Raw genomic sequence first — 8417 nt, 5'->3', positions numbered from 1 at the left:
CAAAAATATTTGTATGATCTAGTCAAAATGAGTCCAGAAAAAAAATATGCTGAGATTATAACAAAGTTTAATTTGATTTCTGTTTTATGATTTGGGACTAATGTAGAGTATGTTATTAAAATAGTCATTTTACAGGGTTTTCATTTGAAACAATTTAATGTTATATTTACACTGGTAGGTCTGAAATAAGGCATGAATTTCAATTTTATCATCGATCTATATAATCTGTTTTTTACATTTTGGAGACAAGTTTATCTTTTTTGATGTAAAACTTGTGAAAATGGAATCAATTTCTTGCAAGGAAAAAAACATAAATGTTTTGATTTGAAAATAAATTGATTTATCAATATTCTTTTATCTCGATGGTAAGCTGAGAGAATTTTGTTTTTTACAGAAAGGGTACAACTGTTCAAAAGACAAATAATTTTAGAAATTTCCAAACATCTTCTGGAAAAAAGTCATGTTGATTATTTTGTTTGTACCATTGAAACCAAAATGAATTTTTAAAAACAAAATTCATGTCATCACAGTTTTTTATCAATTCAACATAAGTTTGATTAAGACTTTTCTGTGAATCCCGAGCAGGAAAAGTGCTTTCTTGGTGTTTGCAATATGTTACAAGATCTTAAATAGCAAGTATGTATTTGTACTGCTATGGAATCGTGATCATATCAAAATATATACTTAAAGCATAGGGTGCACAGTCCATAGAGGGGTGTACAGTAAAGTGTTAGGTGTCCATACAGAAATGTATTGTAAGGTTGCTAATCTTTTCAAAAAGACTACCTCCAGATATTCACAGTTTTCCTGCAGATCAACAAAACAAAAAAGATTTGATGTTAACACAAACTTGTTATCAGTTTGTACAGAGGTTGAACATGTCTGAAGTTTATTATTGATTCCAGAATTTTATCAAAATTTTGTATTGTCATTTTGAATGCTTATATATTACAATGATATTATTGTAAATATTCTAATTAATTTGCATTGTACATATTAACTGCACTTCTCTGGAAAATATCATATTTACATTGTTAGATTGATATATTAATATTGTATATTGAAATAATTATAACTATGCCCATTACTGCCATGGTCTCAAACTAGACCCTTAGAAATCAAGAAGCTCACAAAACAGCCTGGCTAAACATAATTAGAGATCTATCAATTTGTAGGAAGTGTAGAGTATCTCTAGGCTTGATCATATTTAATAATTAAACGTGTATCGTGTCTCTCATTTAGAAGTATATTTACACATTTTTTTTTATTATTATTTTTAGTATTGTTTTTCATGTTTACAAAATGTATGATAAAGTATGGTATAATGTTTTATTATATATAGATTATCTCTTGTTGTAACCAAAGATACTGTGAGAATGTGATGGACAAAATTTTTTATCTTTGTTTTTATAGTCAGGAATCTTTCCAAAACAGATTTCCTTGCATGAGAAAAGTTTTGTCATCAAGTTATTTAATGGGTAGATCAAAAGAACAGAAATTCTAACATAATTATGAAAAAAGTTCTTTTGTTTTTTAATAGCAAGCACGTTGTGAGAAAAAAATCAGCTAGATGATCTTACGATATGATTTTATCACATTTTTGTGTAATTTTATTTCATAAACGAAATGAACCTCTTACTTGTATTGAGCAGCAGTCTACATTGTAAGATTGTTAAAGATAGAAAGGTGGTGTATTGGCACCAGAAGCCAAAATTCAGAGTTAGGATGGAGCTTTCAATGAACATTGTAGAAAATATTAATATATATCTGTTTATTTTTACTAAGCGGAATTACCATAAATTTTTGCGTATAGTGCACACTTTTTCAAGCTAACACTGTCGTGTCAAAAAGGGGGTGCACATTATACGCAGGAACATGCCATTCTTGGGGTTATCATTCCCGAGTTCTGCGTCCGTCATATTGGATTACCTCCCTTCACATAGTTATATGTAAAAGTCGTCGGTAGTGTAAATTATGACATTGTTATAGAAATCTTCTGCATTCATCTATATACATGATATGTTTTTGTATCGCTCTATAAATATATACAAAAAATAATCAAAAGACTGGAAAACACACAAGTTGTGAAATATAAGCACTTTTGTTTCTTCAGATGTTTTTACATAGAAACAAATGTGAGGTCAGGAATAACAGTTCTATAGTGACGACATATTGACACAAGAGATGATATATTACAACTCTGATAATTTGAGGTAAGACTATTTAGTTATACATTTAATTCTAAAACCCTGTACAAAATCCTGTACAATAATGATGTCCCTTAATCACGCTTGTTATGATGTCGTAGATCATATAATTTGTTAAGCATCATAAAGATTCAGAAATGAAAGCACTAATACTTAATTTGACATATTGTTTAAGTCATCTTTTATATTATTTTATTATTTTCACCAGACACAGTAAATTTGACCTTTATATTTGAGATATATATATATACATAGCAGCTTATTCTCAGTCCGTCCCTATTGATAATATTATTCATTACAGACAATTCTGGTATTTATTTAGTCTGTTGGAATAGGAGGAAAGAAAAGTGCCCAATTAATAAAAACGTTTAATTATTCATGTATTACGTTGGACTCCTCCACCTCTTTGTGTTAGCTTTTTCTACTGCAGATTAATTGCTCATATTTTATATATAAACTATCATCTAAAATTATTAATTCTGTTTTTCCATAATGATCAGTTATCTACTCTTGTCAGCAGGTTTTGATTGTTAGCCATTTGTTTGTGAGTGTAATGTCATGAGAAAACGACATAATTTTCTCACTCAAACTAATGACATACCAATTAATACCTGCTCATAAGAGCAGATAACTCTGCATTACCAAAAGACAAAAATATCACAACTTTATTCACCAGAATGGCCACCTGACTCTGTTGTTTGAAGAATTATCGTACTTTATGAAAACTGGACCCATCTGCAATGTATATATCTGAGTCATTAAGTTGTGAGCACACACCTTTCAACAGGGCTATTTTGTATGAAAATGCAGCAAGGAACAATTTCATCCATTACCTAGATGTTTGTAGTACTTAGATTGTTAAGAAAATGATGTGTATACTATTTTTTGTATAAGATAAAAGTGTATGATGGTATATGTTGTAGAAAAGTTTTAGCAGCGCTAGCTAGTCTATTGTCAATATAGTATCATGTGGGTCATAGATTCTGTCGTTATTAAACTGTTAATGTCTTTATATTAAAAACTTACCTCTCAGTAGCCCATGCTTCAATTATCACTGGTACCTGAATCTACTGGTAAACTCCAAAAATATATATTTAAAGCATATCACACATAAGAAGGCATCAAAACTTAAGCAAAAAAAATGTGTGGAAATGCTTTTTAATTCAAACACCAGAAGTGACCATATATATACAGTAAAGATGATCAATGTACCTAGATTGGTTTTTTTTTCTGTCAATTGTAGCCTGAAATACCAGTCAGAAATGCTGATAATTGTTCTATAATTGGTTGAGGAAAATTTAACTGATATTGAAAGCAATATAATGGTCTGTTGGCTGATCTTGTGCGAAAAAAAGCACACACCCAAATCAGGCAGAAAGGTTATAGCAGTTTACCTGGACCAATGTGATTTGCTGACAAGAAGAAAGGTTTCTATCATAACTTTTATACTCTTAAAGCTTATAAAGCAAATTTATATCCATGTCTGGTAAAAAGCTATATCATTACTGTTATCAACTTTTTATCAGACATAACTTTGTAACAAAATAACACATTATGCTGGATCTTTTTTCCGGAGCATTTTTTTTTTTTTCTGAACAAGTCTACTATTACTATTCCAATAGAAAAGTAAATGCCAGCAAATAGTGGTTTATGTCTGTTGATTATTCTGTGATATTTGTTTACATACGCATGCCTTGCTTTGTTGATCAATCTATTTATATATATTTATTGTAAAGATTATATTTCAATCCCATGTTCTGTTGACATTGTGATTGTTAGGCTACATGTAATTGAATATCTGTTACTAGATCTGTCAGAGTATTGTAAACTATTAATGTAGGTCGAGTCTCAATTGTCCATGGACTAATTATCCCTAATAACACATCTAATGAACATTTTTAAGTCACATTTCAGTGTTATTAAAATTTGTTATAATTTCACTTTGTACAAATAGTATACTTTTTTTTTTTTTTTTTTACATATAACGTGGTACAAAGTGAAATGAAAAATCTTGATTTTATTAGTTTGGTCTTCAAAATTGGAACTACAATTGTTCCAGTATAGATATTTGAAATAATTGTTATATGAAAAACAGCAACAAAGGATGATTGTAAATTTTAAGATTTTTTTTATTTTTTTTTTTTTTTTTTATGAAAAGCTATTGAAAGTGATCAATAGACACTGGTTGACTAGTCTTATACAATTGGACTACAATAGAACATTTGTAACAACATTAATAAAATGTGCATTCCAAACGTACATTGTATTTGTTTGTTTGTCTGTTTACTAATTCTACTGAAAGGTATATGAAATGTACATAGTTACTCTTTCTTTGATGTTCTGTTTGAAGGTAAATGGGTTCAGAAAGGTCAAGAGAAAGAACATAATTCAGATTTACACAATTTCTTGCGATGCTTTCTTCAAGTTTTTCTGGTTGTTTATTCATACAACATGCATTTTTCTAAGAATGACATATTATAAAAAAAACATTACTATTACAATGTTCTAAATATTGGGTGATATATATTTTTCTCGTATTTGCCAATATTAACAGAAAAATATTGATGAATTGACACTTCGTCAATATGCTTCATTGCAAACAATACTTCCTGTGGCGCCCACACAGTTGGTGCCATCACAAACAAGAGCATTGTCCTAAAAGTTCAAACGCTTGGTAAGTCACAACAAAAAAAATGACTATAATCATAAAAGGTGTATGTAAAAATCACATGGCAGACTCAAAGCTGATGAACCTAGGACATGCTTGTACATGAAGGACAATGTACTACATGTTCCTAAAAACACCAGCCCTATAAATCCAGTGGTGAAATTTGCACGTTTAAATGGGGATCAGGGATGATGGCAGTTATGTTGAATACATTTGAGGACGATCAGGGATGATGGCAGTTATGTTGAAAACATTTGAGGACGATCAGGGATGATGGCGGTTATGTTGAATACATTTGAGAAAAATCAAGGATGATGGCAGTTATGTTGAATACATTTGAGAAAAATCAGGGATGATGGCAGTTATGTTGAATACTTTTGAGAAAAATCAAGGATGATGGCAGTTATGTTGAATACATTTGAGAAAAATCAGGGATGATGGCAGTTACGTTGAATACTTTTGAGAAAAATCAAGGATGATGGCAGTTATGTTGAATACTTTTGAGAAAAATCAAGGATGATGGCAGTTATGTTGAATACATTTGAGAAAAATCAAGGATGATGGCAGTTACGTTGAATACTTTTGAGAAAAATCAAGGATGATGGCAGTTATGTTGAATACTTTTGAGAAAAATCAAGGATGATGGCAGATATGTTGAATACATTTGAGAAAAATCAGGGATGATGGCAGTTACGTTGAATACTTTTGAGAAAAATCAAGGATGATGGCAGTTATGTTGAATACATTTGAGAAAAATCAAGGATGATGGCAGAAAATACTTTTGAGAAAAATCAAGGATGATGGCAGTTATGTTGAATACTTTTGAGAAAAATCAAGGATGATGGCAGTTATGTTGAATACTTTTGAGAAAAATCAAGGATGATGGCAGATATGTTGAATACATTTGAGAAAAATCAGGGATGATGGCAGTTATGTTGAATACTTATGAGAAAAATCAAGGATGATGGCAGTTATGTTGAATACATTTGAGAAAAATCAAGGATGATGGCAGTTACGTTGAATACTTTTGAGAAAAATCAAGGATGATGGCAGTTATGTTGAATACTTTTGAGAAAAATCAAGGATGATGGCAGATATGTTGAATACATTTGAGAAAAATCAGGGATGATGGCAGTTACGTTGAATACTTTTGAGAAAAATCAAGGATGATGGCAGTTATGTTGAATACATTTGAGAAAAATCAGGGATGATGGCAGTTATGTTGAATACATTTGAGAAAGATCAGGGATGATGGCAGTTATGTTGAATACATTTGAGGCGGATCAGGGATGATGGCAGTTATGTTGAATACATTTGAGGCGGATCAGGGGTGATGACAGTTATGTTGAATACATTTGAGGAGGATCAGGGATGATGGCAGTTATGTTGAATACATTTGACGAAGATCAGGGATGATGGCAGTTATGTTGAATGCATTTGAGGAAATGAAGAAAAAGATTCTAATTAATTTTATTATGTAAAAAATTTGCTGAAATCATTTCTTGGGATCATGCATTCGTCATAGGATCGTTAAAAAATGGGGCACAAGGGAATGTGTGGAATTGGATGCAGGAATTAAAACCAAAAAAGGAATTAAACTGCTCCATAGAGCTGTTCCGTCGTTCAAGGACCCGTCAGTGACACTTTAGGCAGGAAGTGTAGAAACATACGAGGTGACGTTGGCAAACCAAAAGTGCTCGAAGTAAAACTCAGAATATTGATGGGAAGTTTCACCAACCCCATTATTCAATGTCAGAATTTTCAATATTGGATTATTTCACAAGACCGTTAAGTTACAACGGAACTTCGGGACCGAAAGCCCACCAGCAGTGTCTATCAGCTTCATCTCAAGATTTAGTGTTAGATACAATACAGATGAATAATGAATTAAACTGCACTTCTCTTATCTAACCATGTATATCGTTGATGTGTATTAGTTTTCCAGCTCTTAGCGTATAACCTGAGACCAGTCGTACCTGAAATAGTTGGTCATAACTCATCTGAACAACACCATGGGGGTCAACAGTACTTATCACGGAGGAAAGGTACAGTATGTCGGAGAACACAGAGATTCACGTATTGATGTACAGCCAAGTTTGTGTGTTAAGATTGTACAAGAGAGACGTAAGTGATAAGCAGATACAGAAAAGCCAAACATTAAATCAAACAGTGTCATACAGCTATTTCGTTTTCCCAAGATTTGCCGGTGATGCTAAGGGTGAAAGGAATATCACAACTGAAAAAAAGTCGAAATCTCTCAGATGGAAAGGTTTATTAGTCCCATAATTCAGTGAGTTTTGTAACTTCCACACACATTTATGTGTATGCTATCGCCACATAACATAAAAGCAGAAAGATGCGCGATCCCATTAAACTTGAAGAAAATACTTGCACGTGCCAAAATATGATGTCAACGACCAATACTGCACGATGTGGTTTCGAGGTTGCGGAGATACCAGATGCGGGACATGTTAACACATAAAAGAAGGCCATTCCTTCATACTCAAAAACGGAAAAGTTATAAAGCCAAACAGTTGCAAAAGCAATAACCTTATTTACTGGTGTTACCTGTCCAACTTCCTCGAAGACATTGGACAGACGGGAAACGCTCTGTCTGAACGGCCCGAGTCCACCGAAAGCAGATTCGCTCGCCAGAAACGCGAATTGTCCCGTTAGGTGGACATTTGGATAAGTGTGGTAAAGAACATTTCAGGGTACATCCCTTCTACAAAATGACAGAGCTTTCAAAATGAGTCAGTAAAGAGGAAATGTTTGCCAAACGTTTTAACCCGTCCCTAAACTCGCACAAAAGTTTATACCGGGAGGTCAGTTATACCATTTTTTAACTCCCCTTACAATGGACAACAACATTATCATAATGTAGGTTAATGTGTAACGTACCTATAGCATCAATCGCCTGAAGATGACCGCAAGGCTTGAAAACGTCAGTGATTGTGATTTGGAATGTTAGGTTTTATGTTTTTATACTTGTACATATATCTGATAATTTAAAATGATCATGAAATGCGTGTATATAAAATACGACGTTGTCAACCTTCGAATATGTATGAATTGACGATTAAAACGAGATTTGAATATCATATGCAAAAATTGAAAATAGTAAAATTTCATTTATATCACTTGATTATTTCTTTAATTCCCTATGTATACAATCGATAATCTTAATACCGCACACATGGAACAAGTTAAAAAGCGATAAATATTTGTTTTGTTTACAAAAGCAACAATACAATACCAATATGTCAACATAATCATAATTTAAACTTAAATTCAATATAAACAAAGAAAAATTTACACGGAGACTCATGAAAAATACAAGGAGAATCAGACCAGGTGTTCTAGAAGAGGTTTCGTCTTCTGCTTCATTAATGACTCCCGCCATGTAAAATTCGGGCCGTCGAAATAGGTAGAACAAGTAAACAATAACGAAATCATCAGGTTCATATTGCACAAAGGACTGGAGTATTTCCCAATGAGATCACTATGAAACCGTCTCCTTGCAAAAACATCGTAATATTGAG

The sequence above is a fragment of the Ylistrum balloti genome, unplaced genomic scaffold, assembly GCF_031769215.1.
Source record: "Ylistrum balloti isolate Yb309-2 unplaced genomic scaffold, AGI_CSIRO_Ybal_v1 Utg370036, whole genome shotgun sequence".
NCBI lineage: Eukaryota > Metazoa > Mollusca > Bivalvia > Pectinida > Pectinidae > Ylistrum > Ylistrum balloti.
This window is presented reverse-complemented; position numbering follows the sequence as displayed.